The sequence below is a fragment of the Periplaneta americana genome, chromosome 2 (genome assembly GCF_040183065.1).
Source record: "Periplaneta americana isolate PAMFEO1 chromosome 2, P.americana_PAMFEO1_priV1, whole genome shotgun sequence".
NCBI classification, from domain to species: Eukaryota; Metazoa; Arthropoda; class Insecta; order Blattodea; family Blattidae; genus Periplaneta; species Periplaneta americana.
The window spans coordinates 77,997,181-78,024,194 of NC_091118.1; the positions used below are offsets into that span (position 1 = coordinate 77,997,181).

Here is a 27,014-nt window from a genome sequence, read left to right on the forward strand (position 1 = left end):
AGAACCATTCTTAGAAAAGGGAAAGCAGTGAGTCTTGTTCCGGAACCATCACTAATTGCAGTAATTGCACCAAACAGCAGAGTGAAGCAAAGAAGACGTATGAATAATGTATAAAGCAAACTATTTGTGAATGATTGGATGAGTATAAGAGACTTTGATTTCTATGCTAATAACATCAATTAAAAAATTGAGGTTAGAAGGATGATGGTGGTAAGGTAGTTCGTGAGTGATTAGAGGAAGAGGGAAGGTTGAGTAAAGTTTGATAAAGTTCAAGATTTCCATGAACCTAGGCTTTTGGCAGCAGAAAATATTGTATGAACACTCTTTATGACAAGATTTTAAAATTATAAATTGTCATTTGGTATTAATGCGTAATATTATTTAATGCTGATAATAATGATGCGTTATTTTATGTATTACCTTATAGGTTTCTTATGACGCAATTATCTATCCTGTATGGATAAAAAAACGTATTATGTCCAAAATATCCCCTTTATTTTCGCAAAACATTAATAAGATATGATTTCATTTCTGCAGGTCGCTGTAGAGACACCTGAAAAATTGAAGGGTTCAGAGCCATAGTGGACCAAGCAACATTTATTAAAAACAGAGAAAACAAGGGTTAAAATTAAGTTGTTACCATAATTTAACGAAACATTTAGCAAGTAAGATAAAGTATGCACATTAAAAGTAAACGATATGTAAATCTTCATTAAACTATGGTATTTACTTAATTTTAACCCTCACTTTCTCCGTTTTTAATAAATGGCGCTTGGCCCACTATGGCTCTGAACGCTTCAATTGAAACACCAGTTTTGTTTTTTAACTTGTGCCATTTACAAGTACTTCAGTTTTTCGTCATTCCTGTAAACAATGGTTTGTTGGACATAATACGATTTGAAACAATGCTCTTCATTTGCTCCTTCTAAAACTCATCGCCTTAGGTGAGGCTTGAACCAACTACTTCAGGCTTAATGCCAAGTCGTCGCGCTCCCAAGTGCAACGTGACCCACCACTGACGAAGGAGAAAGCGCAGTACGAGAAAAGGTCAAGTCAGTGTCCTATTATGACTTGAGAGCTGCCGTCCATCTCCCTGTTTTTTCTGCTTCCTTTCTTTTCAGAATTCAGCCTCACTTTTACGTCATATTCTCTGTCTTCTTTTCTGCTTTTCCCTGTATTATTGCCAGATACAGGATGTTAAAACACTAAAAGAATGACACGTAAAATAAAGTGTGAGCAAAGGAAGACATTAAAAATAAATAGAGATCAGAGAGATAATAAAATGTTAGTATGCAAGCAGAATCTCTCAGAAATTGAACGTACGGATAGGCAAGTGTTTATGTATTTTTAATGATGAAGTCAAAATACAAACACATTATATGTATTTGCAAACACGCTGGAATGAATGTTAAATATTTTTTTCTGTTTCCAAGGAGAGAACACTAAAATGGAAATGAAAATCCAATACTGTCAAAGGAATTCGCTGGGTAAAAATAAAAATGTTCGATTTTCATTTTTCTCTACATTTCTAGGTTCTGTCTAGGTCATTCTATATGGACATAGTTGAAAACCCAATTGTTAAACTTTAAGTAGTTGAAATCGTTGCTAGAAGAAAGCTGTAACTATCAGATTATTGAAGCGAGAATGAAAAAGATCTCGTTTAGGCACAGTGAAAACGTAAACAAAGTGCAGGTAACGTGTGGGGGGGAGCACGAGCCGTACGATAAACACGAGGGATGCACAAGGTTTTGGTTACAACATTTATGGCGGAGCATTAATTGAAATTACATTTTCCAAAAACATACAAAACAAAAGAACACAAATTGCATAACGCTATCATATACACATTTTAACAAACAAGCAATTGTAATGTTGAAATATCTTATAACAAATCAAATTTTGCTAATTAAACAGCATTTTTTACGGTTATGAATTTCATTCTCTGTATGGCTAATATAATATCACCGTCTTCTGTACCGTAGCCTACCTGAATAAATTGAACTTTGAGAAGGGATAATTATGTTTAGGAAATAGTGTTGTCATTCAGATCGATGTACTGTAGTTTTGTTAATTCGGCCACAGAAGACGGTGATATTATGTTAGTCATACAGAAAATGAAATTCATGACCGTAAAAAATGCTGCTTGAAAATATCATATAAGTAGCATAATTTGATTTCTTGTATTGAATTAGAAAATGCTTGTTTGTTAAAATGTGTATATGATAACTTTATGCAGTTGATGTTCTTTTGTTTTGTGTGTTTTTGGAAAATATAATTTCAATTAATGCTCTGTCATAAATGTTATAACTAAAACCTTGTGCATCCCTCGTGTTTATCGTACGGCTCGTCCTCCCCCAATCGTTACCTGCACTTTGTTTACGTTTTCACTGTGCCTAAACGAGACGCTCTACTGTATCTGAAAAAAATGAAGTTACGCAATATGCAATTGGTAGGACTATCATTTACCTTATACTTCAAATGCCTTAATTTTTTCGAGTAATTATGCTTTGTACTGTGATATTTTATGATTTGTATAATTATTATTCTTCATTGTAACTTAAATTAGTGCAGTGAGCCGTTCACAAAATCATAGAACAGGATTATTTTCCTTTCTGAGTTCGCTATCTCGTTTGTTTACCATTATTGCTGAAGAAGAGTATATTTCCTAGATTTCCTGCTTAAAGCGATATTGCTGCTATTGTGGCTTGTTTTAATTAAGTATAATTGACTCGCGGCCATGCATGGCGTAAGTAGAAGCCTGAAGATACTGGATATGCTTAGGTGCAAGGAGGGTTATTATCTCAAAGTTGGAGTTGGTAAATTGGAAGTTCATAGGTCTTCATGGATTCCAGAAGCAAGAAAATCAATGCCAGTATATTCAGTGTATGATAAAATGGATGCCAAAAGAGGATACCGATCATTATTTTTGTGTGTTTAAACTTAACTGAGAACAATCACTAAGGGTGATATGTGATTTCTTATTTTGTGTCATTGTTAATTTTTACTTTTATTTATTTATTTAATTATTTAATCTGCCAGGATTAAGGCCACAAGGCCTTCTCTTCCATTCTACCAGATAGCACATATAAATGCAAAACAAAAACACAAACACTGATAAAAATAATACAAATTAAATTAAGGGCCTATAGAGGGTCAACAGGGTCAAAAGAACACTATAGAGCTCTCATAGAGCTAATACAAGAAAAAAAGGAAAGAAAAACAGAGATAGCAATGACGATAGTGATAACTAATAATAATAATAATAATAATAATAATAATAATAATAATAAATACATTACATATTAATTGTCAATTTTACAACAGCATAGTTACGCCGAATTTGCGCAACCTGACAGGTGTTCAAGAAGCAATTCCATGAACTAGAATATGTTGTTTAATTTAAATTTGAATTTTGATATTGTCCGACAGTCTCTGACATGGTCAGGGAGAGAATTCCAGAGGTGTGGAATCGATATGCTGAAATGAATAGAAGGATGTTCTGTGCAGAGGAATAGAGAGAAGGTGCATGTTCCGGGTCGAGGTAGTGAAAGGTAAACAAAACGAGATGCTAGGTGTAAGAGGGTGTGGAGGTGTGGATGATTTTAAATGGTAATAAGAGGAAATTGAAGAATCTTCTTTCTTTAAGTGGATTCCAAGACAACAATTGAATCGGTCATTGCAGAAAGGGGATAAGTCATGAAAAACGCGAAAATGAGTTAAGAGTGCCATTGCTTTCTCCAGACCTAGACACACATTTCCATACAGAAATGGGACAAATTTGCTCATTCTTAACGCAAAGCAGAGTACCATAAGCAGCGCAGTCATTGCAGAAAGGGGACAAGTCAGCGACTTACCTTCTTTCTGCACTGACCGACGACGTGACGCAACTGAGTGCCGCGGATCTAATAAGTTATGCACCCATCAGGTGATAAGGAAAATGACAGATAAGCTAGAAGTAGTAAGTGACCCAGGGGAAGAAAACTGTGTTATTAGTGGTAAACGTAAACGCAATGAAATTAACTACCGCAGAAATGTAAATAAGAAAAATAAACTGAAGGCATTGGAACGTCAATTCCATTGGGAAGTCTGTAGCAGCCCGTACGACAGGAGAACAATGTGGGTAAGAAACTACTCATTGTTTGTTTAGACGCAACTCTGGGTCATCAATAATTTTCAACATTCACAATTTCAAAGACCATACGGCGCACTTCTATTCCTATCATGAAGGTATAGGCCACAGATCTTCAAATGAAGTGTGTTCCTTCTGAACTACATTGAAAATAATGTCTCTTCTTCAGTTAAGGAATTGTATCTTTTCTCTGATAACTGTGGAGGGCAAAATAAAAATCATATCTTAATTCGATTGTTGCTTGCACTGACCCAAATGGGGAGATTTAACAAAATCATTCATTATTTTCCACAACGAGGCCATTCATTTCTTCCCTGTGACCGCAACTTTGGTGTAGTGAAGCGCAAACTAAGGAAGACAAACAGGGTATACAGTATGTGCCAGACCAATACAATACCTTGATCCACCAGGCAAACACAAACAACAGATTTTCTGTAGAATCAGTTACTACTGATGATATTTTGAATTTTAAATACTGGTGGCCAGAGTATTACAAGAAAACCACCTGCTCATTAGACACACTGAGGAAGAAAGGGAAAGATAAGAATATGTTTTCTTCAGCACAATTCAGTGAATTTGTTTACTCTAAAGATGATTGAGGATGTGTGACTGCCAGTTTGATCATTGATAGTGAAATGAGGAAACACAGATTCTGTATGAAAAAACCAGGTTCTGGACGCATAGTAATGCCTATACAAAAGCATACAATGGGAAAATTCCCATTAATACGAAAAAAAATTGGAGACGTTTCGACAGTGAGGCAATACATTCCATTGGAACACACTTCCTTTTACGAAGAGAACTGGCCACCTTGTGACAAGGAATCTACAGACGACGTGGCTTCCAACGTCTAACAATACACTCTGTAAAAATTGAAACAAATGATTTTGTGTAGTACTTTAGTGTATTTTTATTGTGCTCTCCTATATGCAGTTTTTAAGTTTTAGTTTAAAAGTAGAGTTCTGATTTAAAACTGTGATATAAAATTACATATTGGTACATTTCTGTAGTAGGAATAGTGACTGAAATGAAAATATATATATGTAAATGGTGACTGTAATGTAGTAATTATACACAAAACATCGTTATCATTGTAATTATTAACATTTAGTTATTTTTCAAATATTACATTAGCCCAAAATTGTAATTTATATATTTTTTTCTTTTATATTTAACAATTCCTTGCAGAAAGGGGATAAGTCATGGTTCGATTAAACAACTTTAAACAAAAGTGTTTGAGATGTCAGATGTCTAACATGATGTATTATACTTCACTATTCATAAACAAAGTAAGAAAAAATATTTATAATGATTACTCCAGTATTGGAAGAAGAAAACAGTTTTTATTGATTATCTCAAAAGTAAGATTTTATGACTTATCCCCTTTCTGCAATGACCGATTCAATTCTAGTGACGGTGTTACATGTTCGAATTTTCTAATGTTACAAACCAAACGAACGCAGATATTGTGAACACGCTGTAGTCTGTGAGCAAGATCAGTATTTAGATTCGTGAATAGAGAATCGCAATAATCGAAGTGGGGCATCACTAAAGATTGGATCAGGTTCTTTTTAAGACTGAGAGTAAAATAATATACTTCCGTATAAAAATGCATCTGCGTAAAATCAGTATCCTCAAATCTGGGAAGAAATAACGACGTTTAAAACTGGAAAGTAGAGGCGAAATGTCTGTTCATTGGACAGAAACATGTTTATAGCTGCTGTTGCAATTGGACAGATATTTTTTCATAAAGTTTGAACGATTTTTAGCGAATTTTGCATTTTTACGTTGTGATAGAAATTAACCTAAAGGAATTCATAAATACCAATTTATACACCCTCCCCCTTTTTTTGCCATAATGGGTTTTTACATATGACTTACTCAGATTTGAATAGAGGAAGACTTAAAATTTTTTGACATTTTAACAACATGCAATTTCGACTAAATTGGGTCTTAGGTGAATTAAACATGTGTTATTTACAGAACTTTGACTCATGGAAGTTGAGGAAGAAGGAACATATGTCTGTAAACAAATATAATTTGAGATATGGACCGTATTGTATTATGACCTATTATCCTCATTTGTCTGTCGAGTAGTTAACTATAGAAGGTGCGCTATGTGGTTACCACGCATTGTCACACATCTTTCAGTCTTACGTCTCAGTAAATTACATACTCTTCCGAACACACCTATCTGATCTTGGATATGCTGACATACATTGTACACACATACACTCCTTTAATGTTTGCACTTTGTGGCACGCACCAAGCTCTTTAAGTGTCACCGAAACCAAAAATCCAAAGGATTAAAGTGAGGTGATTATGAAGGCCATGCTACTGGATCCTCAGACATTAAATGTCTGGGATAGGTATTGCACGATGTGTAGAAAATGAGGTGGTGCCTCATTGTGCATGAAACACATCCGTTAATGCATTGCAAAATTGAACAGAAGAAAAATAAATTAGCCAGACAAAAACACAGTCTACATCATTGAATAGTATGCACTAGCGTCGTGCATTACGGGCGCTATGTTCTGTTCAAGTTTGTCGAGTATATCGAAGTTCGATATTCGTTGATGTTCGCTCTGCAGGAGGAGGCCTGTCGTGTTTGTTTCACGTTGTTATAAAAATATTCGCTGTCATGCTTTAACCGCTGAAGGATTTTAGTACAAATCTTGCGTTTAGTTTTCACATAAAATAAGATGAAGTTTTTAATGTCTTGGTAGCCTCTCACATGTTCGAACTTTGCAGGACACTAGTATGCATCACAACTAACAAGATAATTTGGAAGATAGTGCATTAAATTTAGGACACTAGATTTCATTGTTGAAGAATGTTTCCCACTTTCAAAACTTATGAATTATTTTTTTGTGTTCTTAAACGATTCATGATATTGGATCACAATTAGAGTCGTGCACACCGGTTACGAAAAATATAAATTATATTATATTGCTATTGAACGCCTGGCTCTATAGTCAGTATGCAAAACTCTCCCATCTCGCGGAGTATCTCAGGTTCGGTTTATCGAATATTCGAGTTTCTCACTCTTTGTTGGTGGACGGCAAAGACAGACCACATTGAGCCATGCAGGAATTACAAGAGCCCTTGCAAGGACGCATTTATCATCGTGTAGGCCTACCATTTAATTAATAATTCTTTCTCTCTCAGTACATTCAATCAATCAGTCAATCAATCATCCATCGATTCACCCATCATCCATCCATCCACCCATTGAGGCCACCAGCGTGGCTCAGTCGGTTAAGGCGCTTGCCTGCCGGTTGAAGTTGCGTTCGGGCGCGGATTCGATCCCTGGTTGGTTTTTTTCCGAGGTTTTTCCCAACCGTAAGGTAAATGCCAGGTAATCTATGGCGAATCCTCGGCCTCATCTCGCCAAATACCATCTCGCTATCATCAATCTCATCGACGCTAAATAACCTAGTAGTTGATACAGCGTCGTTAAATAACCAACTATACCATACCTATCGACTCATTGATTCATTCATACATCAATTCACTGATTCATTCATGTATGGATTGATTGACTCATAGATTGATTAATTTATTGATTCATTCACAGATTCATTGATTGATTCATTCATCCAGTCCAGGTATTACAGTTGCGTACCTTGAAGGACAACAACATGCTTCGTGAAAGTACAAGCATTTGAGCTTCAGAAGTGGTACTTTTTTTATTAATAACACTATCTTCTTAAAAATGATTTATTAATGAAATAATAATGCACCTCTTTAGAGTAATTAAAAGGCATCATATATAAAAAAAAACTACTGTTTGAGAGGTATGCATTTTTTGTTTAAAATATAAATATTACACTAGAACGAAGGCCTATGTACTTAATTGCTCTTCTCTTTAGCAAGTAATTGTAATTTATTTTACTCTTTATTTCTTTAAGGGGAGGTGGTACACCCTATCTCCGCAATGTTAAATTTGCTATCTTTATTTTGGATTTTCTCTAAAACTACCAATTTGGTACACTTATATATTGATGGTTTCTGTATTGATTGACATTTTTGTAAATGGATCAGGACACATACACATTATATTTTAACCTGCCATGGTGTACCACCTCCCCTTAAGCACCAGGTTTCATATTCTGCTTACACTTAGTTCCTTTGTTGTTACCAGTGTCGATTTGTTCATTTCTGTATACTTACTTACTGGCTTTTAAGGAACCCGAGGATCATTGCCGCCCTCACATAAGCCCGCCATTGGTCCCTATCCTGAGAAAGATTAATCCAGTCTCTATCATCATATCCCACCTCCCTCAAATCCATTTTAATATTATCTTCACATCTACGTCTCGGTCTCCCCAAAGGCATTTTTCCCTCCGGCCTCCCAACTAACACTCTTTATGCATTTCTGGAATCGCCCATACGTGCTATAAGCCCTGCCATCTCAAACGTCTGGATTTAATGTTCCTAATTATGTCAGGTGAAGAATACAATGCATGCTGTTCTGTGTTGTGTAACTCTCTCCATTCTCCTGTAACTTCATCCCTCTTAGCCCCAAATATTGTCCTAAGCACCTTATTCTCAAACACCCTTAACCTATGTTCCTCTGTCAAATTGAGAGTCCAAGTTTCACAACCATAAAGAACAACCGGTAATATAACTGTTTCATAAATTCTAACTTTCAGATTTTTTGACAGCAGACTGGATGATAAAAGCTTCTCAACCGAATAATAACAGGCATTTCCCATATTTATTCTGTGTTTAATTTCCTCCCGGGTATCATTTATATTTGTTACTCTTGCTCCCAGGTATTTGGATTTTTCCACCTCTTCAAAGGATAAATTTCCAATTTTTATATTTCCATTTCGTACAATATTCTCATCACGAGACGTTACTTACTTACAAATGGCTTTTAAGTAAGTAACGTCTCGTGACGAGAATATTGTACGAAATGGAAATATAAAAATGGGACGAGACGTAGTTATGAAAATAAGTGTATTAAAGTGTCCAATCAATAATTTTAGATATGTCCAGCAAACATATTTGTTAACAAGACAAAGTAAATTTTATTCAATTGTTGCTCTGTTTGTGTACTCAAAAAATATCGGTTTCCTGTATTATGAAGTGCGCCTGGTGTTCTGTTTACGTGAAAAACATAAGGGGTAACCGGTTGAAAATCGAATATTCGGTCGGTTTCCCAACCTTGACTGATGTTCTGTAACCGATCGAATCTAAACCGCTTGTAAGCGCTATTTTGGAGCTCTCTGGTCACAGTAAAGAATGATCAATATCTCAATAGATATTTTATTTCAGGATTTAAGCTATACTATGTTCATAGGAACTTTTTGTCTTGTTTTGACCGATATTACCTGCTGTGAAAATATGCCAAGCTTTTGTTTATACGCAAGGTTTGCAAAGCAAACGTGTTGTCTCTGGTTGCGAACCACAATACTCCATGACCCGGAAGAGCAGAGCGAATTGCCAGCACACCTGCACGGCGTGGTGCACATTCTGCTTTGTTTCGTGACGAGTGCCAGAGCGTTGCACTCTCATATCTTCTGTCCGCAGCTCCTCACTCAAATGAATCTCGAAGTAATAACAGTAATAACAGAAGAAGGAGGGCGCGCGCCTGGACCAGATGTCCGACGATTGTGCAAGGCAATTATTGCAATGATGTGCACATAGTGACTGCAAGCGCTAGATTGGTTACCATAGAGATACAAAATAAAAGAACACATTTTGTGAGAATTGCCGTGAGCATTAGTAACAGTACACGCTATGTGGTAATTTGTGACAGAAATGTGAAACAACGCGTTAAATTGTCATGGAAATAAAAAAAAATACGTAGAACGCGATCAGGGATACATTTTTTTACGGAACCACAAAGTAAGTATTATTAGTGACATGTCCAGTGACATCGAAGACGTTATGAAGGAGAAAATAAAGAGCAGTCATAAGTTCTCACTTCAGATCGACGAGTCCACCGATATTAGCGGTCACTCACAACTTCTTTCCCACATTAGGTACATTGATGGAGATGTAATTGCAAGTAGCTATTTTCGTTTTTTGGAAAGAACTGACTGAGCGAGCAATCAGTAAAGAAATATTTCATACAGCTAATGAATATGTGGTCCGCAATGGATTAACATGGGAGGATTGCATTAGTGTTTGTATAGACGGAGCCGCTTCTATGACAGGTCGAGTGAAAGTATTCGTGGCTAAATTTTTTTTCCGTGGCGCTACAGCCCGTGAAGGGCCTAGACCGACCAGCCGGCTGCTGGCCTCACGCCCACATGCCGAAGCAGAGGTGGACGATCATCCAACTAGAATGGAGGTATCGTGTGGTTAGCACGATGATCCCCCCAGCTGTTCAACTTTTTTTTATAGAAAAGTGAAATTTTCAGATATAGGCCTAATATTACAGAATGTTTTCGTAAATCTAATATACCGTAAATACGTATTACTGAAGATAGTGTATTGAAAATTTTGAAAATATTCGCATGGAAATTGTTTGTAAGGAAATGAATTAACAAAGCAACTACTGTTACATAATAAGCAAAAAAATGCGTGCCCATTTGTTGTAAAAATGTCAGCTCTATAGCTTTAGCACATTTCGAGAAAATAATTTAATATTCTGAAGACAGGATGTTGCTCACCAATATCACCTTAAAAGCATAATGCGATGAGGGTTTTGTTATGGAATATTAGTTACACTTAAAACATATACAGCATCTAGGTAACTTTGCTTTGTACTGTAATATTGTTTTGATTGGTTTATTGATTACTTTTATAAGGCTAAAGGTACCATCAATATCAATTCCAACTTATCATGTCATACTCAATCTCTTTTTTTTTTGGGATATCACTTTCTTTATGAATGATGTGTTTCATCCATTTAGTGCAGTATAGTAACTATAGTTCCATAATAGTACAACTGTTGTACTATTATGGAACTTATGTGAATATTCCTTCTTAGCTCTCTATTATGTTATTAACATTTAAAAAACAAGTGCAATATTAAGAAATAATTGGTATTAATAGTTTTGTTTTACAGAAAATATAGATAATATCAAATAGAAAGAAGCCATATAAAAATAACCACATAAAATTTCACGTTCCGTCTGAAGTTTGTGTACCACTGTTTTCTTAATCCAACAGGCTGCTTATTCATATACACAACCCTTCCTCTTTCCATACTTATTGCTTGATGCCCGCGCACGACGTCAAGGTCAGAAAAATGCGCTTGCTTTGACATCACTGATTTAGAGCACGGCTACAGTAATATCTTCGGGTCGCATTCTTTAAAAAGATGAAGTGTGACTACCAACTTACACTCAAAACAGTGACATGTGGAAATTAAATAAATAACGACAATAAAAAACAAAAACAGACACAAATTCTGTAGTAACTCATACTTTCTACAAATAAATTGTGTATCTCATAATAATGGCTTGTTCACACGAATCCATGGTAACGAAATTATCACAAATTAATGGGTATTAAATTGCATGGCCTACAAAAACTCTGACTAATATACATGTAATTTTTCTTCTTATAGAATAAGTGTCCGGTTTTTTGTCCCTGAGTGTAGGTATACCTTATTTAAAATAAGTATCGTGTCGCATCAACAGATGTGAAAGGTTACTTTTCTATACGTAAGACTGTTAACTGATGATCATCAGTCTTTTAGTGTTACAAATTTGCAAATGATGCTGTTGGTTATTGTAACACGACACTACAAACGTAAACGTTGTACCGGTACTTCATATTACATGTACAGACTGTACCGCTCCTTACGTACAACTTTACTATAGACGGACATTTTCCTCATTCCTCTCCCCACACCTATACCATCCAACATACTTGGGTCTTTCTGCTATCCTTTCATACACCTGATAATAATTTATGCTGGAACAATGTATTCTGCGATAGGTTGTAATGGAATTACGAAACAAAGAATATTCTCTGCTTTAAATTTTTTTATAGAGATACGTATCAACGCAACATGCGTTTTGTTAAGTTTTCATAGGAATATTGAACAAAAGAACTCCTTCGATAGGTTGCCATGGAAGTAGAACACAATGAAACAAGCTTTGCAATGAATTCCCGCATAAATATGGGTATACTCAAACACACTTTTTATTGCAATACGCGTTTTATGATAAATTTCCATTACATACAAAATAACAACACGTTCTAGTTAAATTTCTGTAAATATATAATAGCTATACCAAAACACGTTTTAGGCTAATTTGGAGATAAAAGAAAAACATTTTACGGTAATTAATGGAAGTATTTTCTTTATTATAAACATTAAAATAATTATCTATCCAAGCCAGGAACCATACTAATGTGTCACTACACACGTGATAAGCACAAAAGATCAAATAATACACTTTACTGTAGGTACATTAGGTTTGTTTTAATCTAGCATAAATGTTAATTACATTGCACTGATATGAATTGGCATAATACGGTATGTGTAAAAATGTTAATTATAATGAAATATTTACGGGACTGTATTTTATAGCGTATCTTGGCTTTGGTCTTCAACCAATCGCAGGTCAGTCAGTGATGTCATATTGTTTTGGTGTAGTATGGTTCTTGGCTTGGATAGATAATAGCGTGATTGTTGTTATTTTGTAAACTGTCCAAAGACAGGCCTGAACCTCACAAGTAATATCAAGAAGTCACCACTTATGAGGCCACTAGGCCAAAAGATAATTAGGGTGGCCAATTTCTTTCCTCCCTCCATTGCATACATCGCCGATTAGCTACATATTATACTAATCAGACTTCGGATGCATACAAACAATTTTATTGATGTTCCTCTGATACATACCGTCAAGTGAGGTGTATTGCCTGATAATGGATGTACATATCAGCGAGAACCTCAATCTGAGGCAAATAACCTATAATACTGTAATTTGTATTGCAGATATAAAAAACACGGTCAGATGTTATGGATATACACAACAAAAGAACATGTTCTGCGTTAATAAGGTTTTTCGGCAATACAGAGCTGCAGAACTGTCGAGATACAGTAGCTACAAGAAATGAATATACAGAATGATTCAAAACCTCTGCGACAAACTCTGAGGGGTGATAGATCTAACATTAAGGAATCCTTTTTGTTAAACAACCTATGTCTTTTGACGCGTCGTTTCGAAGTTACCGTTGAACATATTTTTGCGCGGGTGTACGTCAATGTATGCGAATGTGTTCACCCCTGTTTGTTTGTTGAGATGTTTGTAAGAGAAGAGAAGGGTTGTTGTTGTTTGTTTACGTTTAATGTTCAATACCTTTTCCTTTCAGTTCAGTGTAATCATCAATTGAGAATGGATGTCTACGCGGTCTTGCACCAATGCGCCGGGGACGAAGAGACCCATCGTCTCGAAGGCGCTGATAAAGTCGAGCAAACATTGTGTGGTGAGGGTGATTTCTGTTTTGAAACTGTTGCTGGTACATGTGGAGAGCTCTTCTTCCGTTTTCGCGAGCCTCCCCATAACACATTACCATGTCGGCTAACTCGGGAAAAGTGAAGACCCATTCTCAATTGATGATTACACTGAATTGAAAGGAAAAGGTATTGAATATTAAACGTAAACAAACAACAACAACCTTCTCGTCTCTTACAAACATTTCAACAAACAAACAGGGGTGCACACATTCGCATACATTGACGTACGCCCGCTCAAAAACATTTTAAACGGTAACTTCGAAACGACGCGTCAAAAGACATAAGTTATTTAACAAAAAAGGGTTCCTTATTGTTAGATCTATCACCCCTCAGAGTTTGTCGCAGAGGTTTTGAATCACTCTGTATATAAGAAGATTTGTGGATATGTAGGGCAGTCCGATAGCTTCCCAAGAAGATATAATGCTACAATACACACTTTATGGAAATAAGGTGTTTTATATTTTATAGTTTATGGATAATATGGAAAGATTATATAGGTCTACCTTGTCGCAGGCTGCAATTGGGATATAAAATTGAAGAACTAATGGTAATTTTGCGTGGAGAAACAGAACAACTTAAATAGTTTGTAATGTGTTGCCATCACTTAAGTAGGAAGGAACGAGATTCTCATGGAGATACAAAACAGAAGAACGCTCTTTGTTCTGAAGAGAGAGTGGGTATGGGGGATTAGGATGCTATGTCGTCGGAAGGAAGTAAAAGAGAGTGACGCATTGATTTGGAATTGCTGCGGGCTTGGTCAAGGCAGTCTTGCTTTGCGTAACTTCCTGCGTCGGGGGTTCGATTCCACGCAGAGCACGTGCTCTGAATAATTAATGCTTTTGGAGCTATTTGTATGTGTGTGTATTTATTTACACTGCAAATGGGCAAGCACCCGGTGGCAGTGATATATACAATATTAACAATACACAGTAAAATGATAACCAATACACAATACAATTTTACAACACATATACAATTTTACACACAATACAATAAAAATACCCAATACAAACAATAATAATACACAATACAATTTAACACAATAATAATAAAACGTAAAATAAAATACCTAATTTTACAATACAACCTACATAATTATCTATAGGTCCTACATAAGTTTCAATAGTCTTTCACTTTACTCTCATCTCATTCCCTCTAGTGGCACTATGACGCATTTCACTGACACTTTAGCACACATTTCACTGACACTCTGTAACACATTTCACTGACACTATAGAACACATTTCATTGACGCTATAAATTATCACTGATCGGAACTGTTCACTGTACTGTAAAACCACAACTTCACTGACTCACCTCGCTTCACTGATACAACAGTTCAAATAAGTCAAATAATTACATCCTTATGCATACTTATAAACAGAACTACATTTAAACTAAACATTTCTAGTCTAAGGCCCTCTTACACGCTAGTTTTAAATAATTTACAATTCAAACCAAGGAAGTAAACTCGTCAGCCTAGATAAATACATGTCACCTTAAAAAATTAAATGTTGAATGTCACCTTAATTTTAATTTTCACTTTATATACAACTTTTTAAATTATTCTTGAATCTCCTTAAGGAAGGACAGCCCTCAAAGACCGCTGCAGGTAGGTCATTCCAATCATTTATAGTTCTATTTAAAAATGAGAATTTACCTACATCCGTTTTCTGTTTCCTACATTTGATTTTAAAATCATGATCGTTCCTACCATAGTACGTTGGCTTTTCTAACCGAGCCGTTATGTCTACCCATGCTTTCTGACCTAGATGTGCTCTATACAATGATGTTATTCTAGTTTTCCTACGTCTGTTTTCCAAAGTTTCCCATTTAAGTTCTTTTATCGTATCGTTTCCATCTTCTCTTTTACCTTTAACAAAAATTTACCTTTATCTTTACGAAACAGTGTAGGAAATATCCTGCAAGACACATTTTATACAGGTCGCTCTCTTTACGTTGGTAACTTCTACGTTTGTTTGGTTTCTGAAACATAGAGGCAGCGGAGTAAAAGTTTAATGTAACCTAATTTCTCGTGTGTAGTCAGTAGTCTGGTGTAGTCGTAGGCTAAATAAAAAAGTGGTAGGACGTTTCGCGAAAAGTTTGTTATTAATGAAATAGTGTCATAATAATAAATTATTATTATTATTATTATTATTATTATTATTATTATTATTATTATTATTATTATTATTATTAGAGTAAAACCCCGACAAGAATCCGCGTTAAACCGCGTATTTACTGGGACTGTGTATTAGGCGGGTATTCTAATTTTGACTGACATACAGTAGCTATTTATCACCACCATTCTTATTGAATTATATCATTCATGAACAGCAGTACTGTATTATTACCCCATTATGTAGTACGACATAGCTTACCAGTATCCACCCTTTTCTTTCGAAAAAAAAAAAAAGTATTTTATAATTGTTTGCTTGGTATGCGAACCCTTAAAATGAATAAGCATTTTCAAGACGATTTAAATATCAATTGACACTGAATGACATAACAGAACAAGAGGTTTCCTTTTAACACTTACTGTAATGAAATGAGAATCACAGTCATAAAGAAAAAAAAAATTAACCGGAAAAAAAATTCGAGAATTACAGCCGACTGAGAAAAGTTGAGAAAGAGGGTGTAGTGGAGGGTATTGTAGCTGTATGCAGGCCGAAGGGTCGAATAAGATGGTGGGTAGACATGTGTTTTCGTAAATACTGTTTATTATTACTATTATTATTATTATTTATTATTATTATTATTATTATTATTATTATGTAAACAAACTTCCCCTAAAATAGGGGTTGCCCTGAAGGACAAAGTATATCAAATATACAAGAAAAATAATACGTACAATTTTATGAAAATGTTTTCGTGAGAAATATAAATTATAATTTTTTGTTATTAATTTACTTTATATATGTGATTTCTCAGAAGATAGATTGAATATTTTAGAGCTATCAAAGAAACAGTCTTGGCCTATTATTATTATTATTATTATTATTATTATTATTATTATTATTATTATTATTATTATTAATTATTATTATTATTATTATTATTATTATTATTATTATTATTATTATTATTTGTCTAGTCTAATCTAATTTTTCTCTGTTTTTAGGTAAGGATTACAACATACCGGCTTCTATGGCCTGAAACAGAGCCATCTATGTTTGATTACCAATTGGAACTGTGTTACTAGTAAGTACATAATTACATTACCAGTGGTTTGTAAATCAGAACGTGGGGTGTGTAATGAGACGAAGTATCTTATTAATTAATGAATTAACTTAATTTGACAGGACTAAAACTATAGGGCCTCCTCCTTTAGCCTACCAGTCAACAATAAATACAAATTCACTAACACTAACACTAAATGATGCAAATTGTGTGAAGGTCCAATAGACCAATCGTTCCCAAACTGGGGGTCACGACACCAAGGGTCGTCGTATAAAGAGCTGAAAGGGGTCGCGAAATGATTTACAAAAAAAAAAAAAAGCCTTATTAACATACACTTACCGTGTGTTCCGAAACATGAACAACATTTAGCACAAGAATCATTCAGTAGTTATAGTAGCACTAAAGTAAAAAATAATTTTATTAAAAAATACCTGTTTTTCAGAAAGTATCTCTCAAATTTGAACACTGTATTCGATACACACATAGTAATAGACTATCAGTTTCAAGTTAAATGAGATTTCTCGTCTTTGTTTCGATGGAAATCATAGACAAGAAGCATATTTTGCATTCATATGAGGTTGCATATGTTACAAAAATTTAAGACTTCTTTTGCAAGCTCGAGATATTCATGCATTTTTTTAAATCCAAAATTGGTCTACACTATACGATAGAGAAAAATCTAATTTCTTTATTCCATAGATACCTACATATTTAAACGATTTTTTTATAATTTCAGCCAGTTGAACGCAGCTATCTAACAATGGATTTAGTATGCATCTGTAACTGTTGTATTGTTTTGAGTGTCTCGCGGAAAATACTCAAAAAGCCGTTGTTTAGAATGAGTTGGGAAAGGAGATATATTTTGATAATAACTTGTAAGCCGATTTGTAGTGTGAAGTGGGAGAAATCATATCTAATTAGGATGTAGCGGAGGGTGTGTTGTGAGAAGTATACAGGATGAGTTTTAAGTCCTCCGACAAACTTCAGGGGCTAATATCTGACTGAAAATGGAGCACAAAAGTTCACATCACCTTGTGTCCGGAAATGCATAGTTTCCACAGTAGATAGCACTGACGACATTCTCTCATAACTTGCAGTGTGCGTTTTGTGTGTTGCAGATAGTGTGATTTAAGCAACTTAGAAGCAAAACGGTCCGATATTTATTCCAGGAACGAGCCGAGATTGTGTTCGTGTATGCCCAAGCAGGTGAAAACTGTCGAGAGATGCATGGCCTGCTCGATCACCGGACTTAAACCCCCTAGATTTTTACTTGTGGGGGCATCTGAAAGGTGTTGTGTACAGTGAGCCTGTTCCTGATGTTGAGACCCTTGAACAGCGTGTCCACGTAGCCTGTGACGCTATTCGGACACAGGCCGGAACATTCGACCGAGTGAGGCAATCTATGATGCGACGTGTGAACGCGTGCATTGCATCCCATAGAGGCCACTTTGAATATCTGTTGTGACATGGATGGGATTCCGGCCAGGGATCTTTTACGATGTCGTTCTGCACTGGAAACTATGCATTTTTGGACACAAGGTGATATAAACATTTGTGATCCATTTTCAGTCAGAAATCACCGCCTGAAGTTTGTCGGTAGACTTAAAACTCACCCTGTATGTTGACAATAGCATCTGCGGTATGATTGCAATGCAGTATGGGATACAAAGATAATAAAACATGAATACTACTGCGCTAGAGAACTCGTGGAAAATTTAGTTCTGTATGGTACGACAAAAATACTGAGTTTACTTTTGCGAACATGCAATCAAACGGAATAGTAAAAATAGCCTGGGACAATTTCCAATTGGAAAGAGAAGCATAGGGCGACCAAAGAGAAGATGGAAAGACACAGTAAAATAATCCGTGGCTCTACAGCCTATGAAGGGGCAGCCGGTTGCTGGCCTCACGTCCACATGCCGAAGCAGAGGTGGACGATCATCCAACCAGAATGGAGGTATCGTGTAGTTAGGACGATGATTCCCTCAGTCGTTATAGCTGCCTTTCGCAACCAGATTTCGCTACCTATCGTAGCTCCCCAAGTGCATCATGATGCTGGATGGGCACCGGTCCCATACACTGGCCGAAATTTCATGATAAATTTTTCCCCCATGAGGGCTCGAACCAGCGCGCATTCCGTAACGCGAGTCTTAGGCAAGATGCCTTAGACCACGACGCCACGGCGCGGGACGGAAAGACACAGTAGAGGCACATTATTGAAGAGGAACAAGCATCAAGCCTACATTGGAAGTAGAAGAAGATAATACATAAGTTAGTTTCAATTATTAAATTAGGATGCGAGAAGAATAAGCGAGGATGAAAAATAATCAAAACCCAAATTCTTAGAAAACCAACAGAAAGTGCCCAGTTAATGTGACACACAAAATAGAGTTTTTTATCATCGATGCGAGTGCATCTTCTGTGTTGTGCGATACGACATCTATTACAACTAATTACGATAGTGAAAGTGAAATTAATGGCAATATCGTTTAGTGCTACGTAATGAAAGGAATGACAGCGTTAAGCGTGGAAATGAAATAAGTAAAATAAAATTAGTAGTAAGTTAATGATCAGCGTTCTGGACAATGAACGAAGCAGTGGGAGACTATTTCACTAGTGAAGGAATGAAACAAAATTTGGGAGATTTCAGATCCAGCAAATGGCAGGATGATGATCGCTGGAAATACATATAAAGTACTACGTGTATATTATTTATTTCATTAATTTAATTAATTAATTAATTTGTTTGTTTGTTTGTCTATTTTCTGCCTGTCTGTCAGTCTGCCTGTCTGTCTGTCTGTCTGTCTGTCTGTCCTTCTGTCCATCTGTCTGTCCATTTAACCTGGTAGAGATAAGGCTATCGGAATTACAACTGCAATATTAAAAATGCAATTACAATTATAATTACAATTAATATTAAATTTACAATGAAAATCAAAGTACAAAAGATTAACTGATTAATAAAGGCTAGACAGTGTATTGCAGAAGTTAAGAAGAAAGAAATTTTTTTATCAATTAAGTAGAAATTAAACCTACTCTACGCAGTAAGGAAATGCTTATCGGTACATCATTGTGTACATTTAAAGTTATATTTAATTTTATTTGCTGTGTATCATTTTCCCTTTTTTACTACTTTCATTTGGATATTGACTATTCAGTTCTTTGTCTTCATTTCGATTAAATTTTCGTAGATCGTTTTTTATGTTGTGGGGGCATAATTTTTAATGACCCCGGGTTGGCAGTAATGTTATGTGCAGCTCTGATCTGACCGACAATGGGAGAGAGGGTTTGCGGCGAATTTTCCGGGATCCGGTATTCTCGTCACCGGAACTCTGGTCATACCACCTCATCACTGCTTTTTAATCACTCGATTTTCTGGTCACCATGACTCTTTTGTCACCAGCGTTCTTTGTCTCTTCGACCTTTTTGTCACCGCTCCCTTGGTCACCTATTTGGTAGAAATGAAAGGTGAATAATACAATAAAAATGTAATTTAGTAGAGTGTACTCGTACAGTATTTTGTTTTTTTGTTTCAAAATTTCTAGATAGATTGTGTCTCATGGTTCTTAGGTAATCCAGCACGTCTTCTTCTTTTTTGTAACCTTGGTATCGTTCAGTAATGCGATAAATCCTTTTATCCAAATCCTCGTACTTCTTTTTATGCGGAGGGGGATGTCTTTCTTCTAGTCGCTCAAAATCTTGATGTATTCTTTCTGTTCAACTCCGCAGTAACTGCAGGACAGAATATAAGGAAGGATGAGGCTTTCTTACAGATGTGTTAAGGCGCCTTGCCATGCCTCACATTATGTTAATGGTTCGAGAAAGATTCTCTCTAGTCCTTATATAGGGTAATTCCGGGGGAGATAGCCATGCGGGTGAGACGACCACCGCTCTTATTTTTATTCTAATCATCTGTTTCGAATGAAAATCGGTTTGCCGCCAGATGTCAATTAAACGAAATGATTATTGCACCTGCGAAAACGGAAGGTTATTATTTCCGCGTTTTGTAGCCGTTAGTGAGTCTGTGAGCAAGCAATAATTTTTCACCTTCTGAAATAACAATAGAGAAATACTGCATTTCGTGAGGAAATTTGCTGGAAACATTATTAAAGAGGTAAGGCATATTTAAACATTCTGTCTTAACTGTATTTGTTCTCTTCACTGCTGCCAGTTTTTATTACGCGGTATGGCCATCTCTCCCGTAAGAAAAGGAGAGATGGCCAGCATTTTTCCGGGATAGATGGCCTACAATTGAGGAATATTATTATGTTAAAAGTATCGTTATTTCTAGATTCCGATAAAATATAAAGCAAAGCCCGGCAGCAAACGTGTCTTTGGAATGAAGATGACTTATACCGTGCTTTTGAAGCCATTAAATATGGCACTTCTGTACGTCAAGCCTTCATTATATTTCATATTCCAAGAAAAGCCCTGGAAAGTAGAGTTAAAACAGACAATTCTACAAAGGGTGCAATGGGACCAAGTGACACATAGGCAATGACAATGGATGTAGGTTTGTTCGCCATATTAAATATGCAGGAACATGGATTTTCCCTTACAGGTACCGATGTCTATAGTCTCGCTTACATTTTTGCTGAAGAACTTGTCAATATTCTCTGACTGGCTGACAAGCAAGCATTCTGAAGGGAGCAGATTAAAAAGTTATTTTTTTCACCATGTTAATAACGTCAAAAGAAGTGCTTATAAAAATTTTGGCCACTTGACCGAAATTACGAGGGCCGTAAAAGAAGTTCGCCAGGGGTCGTTAACAGAAAGAAAACACAATTTAATTAAAAAAATTATTGAACAGATATAGCAATTGTTGAGCTATTTTTTTAACACATTCCACACCGGAATGAGACATTTGTCATATCATGGGATCGGTAGAGAGGTGCAGGCGGCTGTCCAACGCTGGTTTCGATCCCAGGAAGCTGACTTCTACGACACAATGGTACAAAAATTGATCCCATGGTATGACAAATGTCTCAATTCCAGTGGGAGATACGTTGACAATTAGCGCAACAATTGCTGTATCTGTTTCAATAAATCTTTCCATGTAATTGTGTTTTTTTCTGTAAACGGCCCCAGGTAAAATCACTTTCTGGATGGACTCGTAATTACGGTCGAGTGGCCAAAATTTGTATAAGCACTTCTTTTGACATTATTAATATGGCGGAAGAAAAAAAATACTTTTTTATTTGCTCCCATCAGAATGTTTGCTTGTGAGACAACGCTTCCTATCCCGGAAACCAAATGGAAAAGATACTGTTACTTTGACCTTTCAGGATTTTGTTTCATTAACATGTTCATAAGGTCCCGCGTCGTGGCCTAAGGCATCCTGCCTAGGACTCGCGTTACGGAATTCGCGCTGGTTGGAGTCCTCATGGGGGAAGAAATTATCTCATGAAATTTGAGCCAGTGTATGGGACCGGTGCCCACCCATCATCGTGATGCACTTGGGTAACTACGATAGGTACGAAATCCGGTTAAGAAAGCCTGCTGTAACAGCTGGGGGGATCATCGGGCTAATCACACGATACCGCCATTTGGTTGGATGATCGTCCACCTCTGTTTCGACATGTGGACGTGAGGCCAGCAGCCGGCTGGTCGATCATGGTCCTTCATGGGCTGTCGTGCCTCGGATTATTATGTGTTCATAAGCGTTTCAATTTATTTCTGTGTTGTTTTAAGGAAAATTCACTGAAAGAGGAAAAAACAAAAAATAAAGTTGTTGAAAAGTTTCAAACAATCATAATTATGCCCTTAGACACTATATTTGTGTGTCCAGTGCATAAAACCTCATTCTTTTACAAAAATTTGTTATGAATTTACTTAAAAATTATGGTGGCCATCTATCCCTATATCCTATGGCCATCTCACCCACATATGTTGGGTGAGATGGCCAGTGGCCTATTATATTTCAAACGTATTTTTTTATTACATCAGTGAATTCTATGCGCCCTGAGGCACTGTAGTGGAGAAATATAACCTAGAAGGAACGTATTTGATTTGTTTCGTATTTCTTTACCAATCGGTTACCCTGTTCTAAGTGATTTAAAAAACTATGGCCATCTAACCCGGAATTACCCTAACAGTTGCATACGGCCAAGGAAAACATTGGACGCTGTCTACCTCTATTGCGTCTACGGCCCTTCTCATAGATGTCTTCCATATAGTTAAAAAACGGAATTAATTCATCGACAGCAGTGATTTCCAAGTCTTCAAACGCATCGACATCTTCGGGCACAAATGCCAGGGCTATAAGCGATTGAAATTGCGCCCCAAATATTCTTGTGAACGAAATTCCTCATGAGGGTTCTCCATCATTATAAGTAGGACTAAAAATTGTATGCCGTTACATTGCGCTTCATGCGCCTCCGACTTTAGGTACCGGTACGTAATTGCGTTGGGATGGGGGATTTCAGTATGTTTCGTTCAGCAGTGAACTTTAGTTGATCGGTTACATTACGACCGAATACTGTTATTCGTAACAGGCAACATTCAACGTCCTGTAAAGAAGACGAAAAGCAAGATGCCGAGGACGAAATTTGTGACTTAATTTCAAATAAGGAAATTTGTAACAATGATAAGGAATTTGTGATAGATAATGATTGTGTAAAACATTTCAAATAGGTATGTCATCGTAGTTTCAGCACAAGTGGACGAACTTTTTCTAGATATAAGGCTGTGTTTTCTAGCAACAGGCTGATCCGGAGCTGCTTTCGGGCTTGGGTTGGATCCCCCTTTGGTCTTTGGTTTCTTCCGAGGTTTTCCACAGCCGTGGGACTGAAGCCGGGTGGTGTATGGCAAGTCCTCGGCATCAACCCCTTTGATTTGATTACACCCTTTGATTTGATTACCTGGTTGGGTTATTCCGAGGTTTTCCCTAACCAAAAGGCAAATGCCGGGTAATATTTTGGCGAATCCTCGGACCTCACCTCATCTCACTACATCTCGCCAAAATAGTGTAAAAAATTGCACAAAATTGTAAAAATTGTAGAAAATTACTAAATTGTAAAACTGTAAAAATTGTAATTGTAATATTGTAAAATTTTGACTTGTTCCACATCTTAAAGCTTCATTGCTCATGTAAGATCTATGGAATAAAACGAATGAATGAATGAATGCATTCTCCTTTGAAAATATGAAAATGTGGCTTGTTATTCACTGCAACAATATATGATATGATAAAAATTATGTAAAACCAAAACGTAATACACCATCATATTAAAGTAGTGAAATAATAAGGCTGATGTCAATGTTATATTATGTGTATTTTCTACAGACAGAAAATAAAAATGTCTTTAAAATAGTGCAATTTTTTACAAAGAAAATGATGTCTTTAAATTTCCTTTAGCAAATAGTTGTATTTCGAAATCAAAGGAGTGACTTTCAACCACCCAAATGCTGAGGACTAACTTACCGTGAGGATGAGCTTGAGTTCAAACGAACGAAAGACACTGCGTTAACTCACCCCAACTATGAGAAGTACTCAAATTTAGAAGCGCACGAAGCGCACTGGTAGTATAACGGCATATATTTCTCAGACCTAATTATAAGCATTTATCTGCAGCCGAAAATAAATAAGACATCCAACTTTAAAGCAAAAATTTAATTGCGTAGCTTTGGAAATATCCCAACTATGCCATTGCGCTTAAAAATAATAATAATAAAAAACACTGTTTTTACTAGTGGCGAAAATTTAATCCGTGACCATAAGTCCGGTGACGAAATTTAATCGATGATGAAATAGCACAATGACGACGGTTCCGGTGACGAGAATTCTTAAACCTGAATTTTCCAGAGGCCCATATTCTTAATCGTCCTATAGTTCATGACTCTTTTTAGAAAATGATAGAGATATAAAACGTAGTAGGAGGAGACCTGTTTTGATCCAGAAATCCATGAACGATGTAACACTTCGTTTGAAACGGTTTTGAAGCAAATCTTTAAGAATTCACTAGGCCATAACGCCAAATAAATAGTCAAATACCTTTTGCAATGAAACTAGGTCCTATACATTATTATTATTATTATTATTATTATTATTATTATTATTATTATTAGTATTATTATTATTGTATTATTTATTTATTATTCCATTCGCGAAATAACCCTATCAAAATCGCGCGAGGTTTTCATTTCCTTTCGATAAATTCACTCGCGCTGAAGACCTGTGTGATATTACTTAGGATAATATTATTACTCCGGTCTTATGGATGATTTGGGACTACCGAAATTGGTGAAATAACGGACAGGGAAATACCCCGTGAAATCTTGCACTATCACCTTTATCCACCACTACTTAGACTTAAAATGTGTCAGCATCCTGCAGATCCGGCGCTCTTGCCATTCCGTTAGCGCTGCGCCAAGGGCTAAAGATAAGGCATTATTTCTTCCGAATAGTCCGTTATCGTTGTGTGTTTGTCTTGCGCATTGTCTGCGTAAGCCGCAACACTAAGGATGAAGATGAATCAATTTCTACACCAGATTAAGGTTAAGTTTGCGTAAATTTCTTCCACATGCGATATTTTTGTATTGAACTCGTTCATATGTCTGGTAACTCTGAGTTTATTTATACAGGCACTGTTGCTACGCAACACCTCTTAGGAATGTTTTCATTGCAGCATTTATTACTAAACAACACGGAACAAATTGAAGAGTTCAGAGCCTAGCGCCATTTATTAAAAACGGAGAAAGCAAGGGTTAAAGTTAAGTGAATACGATAGTTTAATGAAGATTGACATATCATTTAGTTTGAATGTGTATACTTTATATTACTTGCTATATGTTTCCATTGAATTATGGTGATAACTTCATTTTAACCCTTGTTTTCTACGGCTTTAGTAAATGGCGCTTGGCTCACTATGGTTCTGAACCCTTCAATTGAAGACACATTCTCAGTAAACATTTTACTTATATAGCTCTGATACGTGGATGTCTGTACCCAAAATATTTGTGGACCACATTGAACACCGTAAAAGTCTAAAATAATTTAGTTTGAATGTGTATACTTTATATTACTTGCTATATGTTTTCATTGAATTATGGTCATAACTTCATTTTAACCCTTGTTTTCTACGGTTTTAGTAAATGGCGCTTGTCCACTATGGTTCTGAACCCTTCAATTGAAGATACATTCTCAGTAAACATTTTATTTATATAGCTCAGATACGTGGATGTCTGTACAAGTACAAATACCCAAAATTTTTGTGTACCACATTGAACACCATAAAAGTCTGAAATAACTAAAGGCACTATTATGCCATTCTTCTTCAGAGACATCAGTTCAAACTTCGACAAGTGCAAATGAAAGTGTACAGATGGACTACTTCTATTGGCTGTAATGAATAAGTAATTCACAACGTTTAAGATTGGACCTATCTCCGTCTTCAGTTGGAAAGGGAGATGGGAAAGATACCCTACTTAGATCCAATCTTCGAAACGTGAATTTTTTTCTTCATTGTAGTAATGGAAAACGTACAGTCTGTACTTCCTAACAAGGCACCATTGCTTTCTCCCTCTTTAGATCAACAATCCTAAGATGGAAAGATGGAAGAAACGGTTTGGGATAGGTTTCTTGAGGGATTTTTCGCTTCTCCTGCTCTTATTTCGCAATGTCTTCATGATTTATAAATACTAATAATAATAATAATAATAATAATAATAATAATAATAATAATAATAATAGTCATCATCATCATCATTATCATCATCATCATCATCTTCATCACGAGAAACCGATTTCTGTAAGAAATCTCGAATACTACTTTCCCGAATGTTAATAATCTCGAAGGCCTATATGTATGTTAAATTTTAATAATTTGATATATTTATTGCAGCTTCGGTAGTAAACACTAGACTTCTTTCTTTTTCTTCCCAAAGTTTTTTTTTTTTTTTTTTTTTTTTTTTTTTTTTTTTTTTTTTTTTTTTGAGACAACATTGAGAGCACCTGACAGAATTCCGTATAACTTTTTTTTTTGTAAGGAACCAGCTCGGATTTAGTCTTGGATATCCGTGAAGTGCTTTTTTAAGTCTAAGATTAGCTTTACCGCTTGAGTTGTTTCTCTTGTCGGAGCATGTTAGTTTGGTGACTATGAGTATCGCCTTTTATGACATTATTCCCGCGTCTTTCGGTGATCATAGGACCTTACACTCTTTCTGAAGTAATCTTTGACAACCTCAGTGAACCTTACTTCCCGATGCGCTTTTGTTTTCTAGTATATAAAGGGTGTTAAAAAAGTGTCGCATATTTTTACAGGATGTAGCACTGAT

General features: G+C 36.0%; 1 protein-coding gene across 2 annotated transcripts in view; it reads left to right on the forward strand.

Moving 5' to 3' along the window:
• The window catches only part of Invadolysin (leishmanolysin-like peptidase, invadolysin), a 690,653-nt gene that overhangs the window by 334,658 nt on the left and 328,981 nt on the right, over window positions 1-27,014 (forward strand). The window contains exon 1 of one of the 2 annotated variants that reach the window (XM_069818007.1): window positions 16,696-16,760. The exons of the other annotated variant lie outside the window; for it this stretch is intronic. The gene's annotated coding sequence lies outside the window, so the exon portion shown is untranslated. Of the gene's footprint in view, window positions 1-16,695; window positions 16,761-27,014 lie in introns of those variants that run through there. 2 annotated transcript variants of the gene reach the window in all.